Raw genomic sequence first — 3,554 nt, 5'->3', positions numbered from 1 at the left:
AAATGGTTGTTATGGTTGCTAAGCATAACATCATCTTAACTTATTTGTGACTTCTATGCTCTACTAATAAGAACTCCATTGAATTTCATTTCGGTTTGAATACTAATGAATGTACTAATCTTGATATTACTAATTTGATATCAAACGAACATAAAATTGCTGAGCACAACTTGGAATAAGGAGAACTTGTCCAGGATGGAAATGAGGAATGTGCTACTACTTATGCCATTAAATCTGGAAAGGGTTGAAAGGAATCTAAAACTTTTTCTCCAAATAATACAATTATCAATGAACATGATAATGTTCAAGGTGGTTTGAAAGTTTACAATTAGTGAGGATAGTAGCTATAAGCAAGTCCAGTCTAATAGGAATAAGAAAAATAAAAATATTATTATACAGTCTCCTAGAATCACCTGAACTCAAACTTCCCAATCGCATTATAATGATTAAGTATATTATATGGAATGCTAGGGGTATTGGTTTCCCTTCTAATAGAATTAGAGTTTAAAAATTATGTCGTACTCTTCATGTTTCTTTGTTAATTTTAGTTGAGCCTTTTATTTCTTTGGTCAAGTTGGATACTATTGCTCACTTTTTAGGATTTAATCATGTTGTGGCCAATGCTTCTAACAAAATTTGGGTTCTTTGGAAGGACCCCATAGTTATTTATATTATTGGAGATTTTAATTAAGTGATTCATTGTAGTATTAATTTATGCATTTTAATTTTTGTGCTTCTTTTGTTTATATGGCATCTTCTCATACTATTAGAAAGACTTTGTGGGAGCAGCTTAATTACTTTCATAGTTTTGTTAATTTACCTTAGTTGGTTGGTGGTGACTTTAACACTATCTCTAACCCAATAGAAAGGCTTGGGGGTTCAAACCCTATTTATCAGTTTCTGGAAGACTTTAATAACATGATCTTGGATTTCAACCTTGTTCATATTGGTTATATTGGAAGCAACATTACATGGAATTGTGGTAATCTCTGGTAGTGGTTGGATCGTGTGCTTTTTAATAAAAATTGGATCAATACTTTCAATTCAACCCATGTTGAGCACCTAATTAGAACATTATCTAATCACTCTCCCATGCTTATTACCATTATGTTCAGAAATAATAATTTTGCTTCTAACTTCATATTTTAAAATATGTGGCTTCTTGAACCTTCTTTTCTCAGTATGGTTCAAGGTAATTAGCAAGCTCCTCTTCACCCTAATAAATCTATTTTTGGTATGAACAGATTATTGCTTAAGCCCAAAAGATTAAAGTATAAAATTAATTGGTGGAATCATAATGTTTTAAAAATTTTTTCACTAACATCTTGATTGCTGAGGACTAAGGGGCTGTTTGGTTGCCTGCATTAGGAGTGTAAAGTAAAACAAATACATGTATTTATTAAATTTTATTGTTTGGGTAATTTTGAGCGGAACAAATGGAAATCATCGGGTGCATTAACCGTGTATTTTGAGAGCAAAACTGCGTGAATTAGAAACCCGCTCATATTGAGCGGGTTATAAATTCATCGGAAGAAAAGCTTCGATCTCGTTCTCGTCGTGCTGTTCGGCTTCATTGCGCGATAGTCTTCTTCGACTCCTTCATTCTTGTTCGACTTCGCTCTGGCAAGCAACTCTGGAGAGAGTTCGCTCCGGCAAGTAGCTCCACTCCGTCGCCCTCAAGTCCGGCCTTCTCCGCTCCAACCTCTTTGTCAGCAACGCCCTCATCCCTCCAACTTCTTCTTCGGCTCCGCTCCAACGATCTTCTCCGGAATGCCACATCGTCGTCGATCACCCGAGCATTAGCCGAATCCATCTCGAGGTTCGCCCAAATTCTTCATCGCAGAAACTTTTCGTAACAGATCGCTCTTCAGGTTTGTTTCTTTGTAAGATGACCTCTTCTTATTTGATCTTTTTCTGCAAAGAACGAGCATCGTTTATTCTATACCTGATGCTTGCTTTTTATGCTGCAGTTCACGGGACTTGGGTTTCAGGTAAGAAGATCCAACCTAACATGCATGTTGAATTGATCGAAGGAGATACTATTAGACTTGGGGCTTCGACGAGGATTTACTGCCTCCATTGGATGCCATTGAGCCATGTCTTTGAGATGGAGAAGCCGATGTCACCATTGATGGAAGAGGCTTCAGATTTCATAAATAATGATGAAGCTCTTCTGGTTAGTTTTTTTTTTTTTTTTTAAAAAATTGTTTGAATCTTGACTTATTGGTTGTGTAGCCAGCAGGGTTTTTAAATAAATTTTATTTATTTATTTGGCATTAGGATGAGAGTTTCAATGAAGACTGGGTTAGCAATATAATACCTTCTGCGCCTCCTTTGAGGATTTCATCTCCTGGGAAGCTCTTTTCTCAGGATTTGGAAAAAAAAGGCGAGATCTTAATAGGAAAAGAGACGTTTGGACAGAGCTCATGCTTTTCTTCTATTGTTCTCTTAGCTGAAGGTAATGTAAAAGAATAGGAAGAAGAGTTCTCTGTTTTAGCACTATTAATTAAGAAAAATTTTGAGTAAGGTTAGAATGATTTTATTCTCGATGGATGTAATCATTGGATTATAAAACTCATCTTTTATCTAATTTGGTTCAGGACATTCTAAAATTTTTATCCCGTAATTAATATGTAATCATCAATTTGTGGGGTTTATAAGATTCTGCATTATTAGCTATAAGCAGGACATCAGTATTTCCTTAAGGTGTTATAAATGTGGTATTCTCCAACCTGTGGGGTTTATGCTTGGAGTAGCAGTTATAACACCTTTAGTTTTGTATTTTCTTCTGTTTTCTTTGATACATTTATATAAAACAAGAGCTAGCTCCAATGTTGAAAGGAAGTATTACTTCAATTATTCATCAAGATCCAATGTTGAAAGAAATTAGAGTATGGTTAGCTCATTTTGCATTACTAAACCAAAATCACATGTATTTATGGAATTTATGTTGCATCCATAAGATCAACTATTTTAGATATCAAAACTGTAATTGTTCTTCTGCGGAACAGATATAAATATATTAAGGTATTTGTTTTCCTCAATCCATACCAAGAAATATAAACAAAGGTTGAACTCATCATAAAAACTGATGTGCTGCTAACTTACCTTGAACTATAAGAGAAAATGAAAAGAAAAACTTAGAACAACTCAACATATAGGAGAACAAACACTAGAAAAAATATTTATCTGCCAAATGCTTTCATCCAAGCCATGAAGGAAAATTTATCGTATTTGTCATCTGCCACTCTTGTTGTAGCAAAAGTGGAACATTGTTGAATAATGATTGGAAAGATCAAGCCTTTACTGTTGGCATTCACTTGTTTCTGGGCTGCAAAATCTATGTTCTTCATGCTTGAGTACTTAATTGCATGGTGTTTGGTCCTTTTTTTGAGTTTCTGCTTAATTTTAGAGCCAGTTGTATCCACATGCTGGAGGGCTTCCATGCAAACTTGAAGGAATACTAGAATCTCCACTTGTTATTTGTATTTATCGTATTTGTCACCATTTATAACTGTTTTTATTAATACACTAATTATAATGACAAAAAAAAT

The 3,554-nt window shown here is 34.5% G+C and overlaps 1 long non-coding RNA gene across 1 annotated transcript; it reads left to right on the top strand.

Annotated features, from left to right (window-relative positions):
- Nucleotides 1–1,366: 1,366 nt before the first annotated feature.
- LOC110102129 lies at nucleotides 1,367–2,615 on the top strand. Its single transcript, XR_002303775.2, has 3 exons — nucleotides 1,367–1,871; nucleotides 1,971–2,176; nucleotides 2,281–2,615. It is a non-coding gene; the product is annotated as an uncharacterized LOC110102129 (long non-coding RNA).
- The last annotated feature ends 939 nt before the right edge of the window (nucleotides 2,616–3,554 follow it).

The sequence above is a fragment of the Dendrobium catenatum genome, unplaced genomic scaffold, assembly GCF_001605985.2.
Source record: "Dendrobium catenatum unplaced genomic scaffold, ASM160598v2 fragScaff_scaffold_488, whole genome shotgun sequence".
Classification (NCBI taxonomy): domain Eukaryota; kingdom Viridiplantae; phylum Streptophyta; class Magnoliopsida; order Asparagales; family Orchidaceae; genus Dendrobium; species Dendrobium catenatum.
This window is presented reverse-complemented; position numbering and strand designations above follow the sequence as displayed.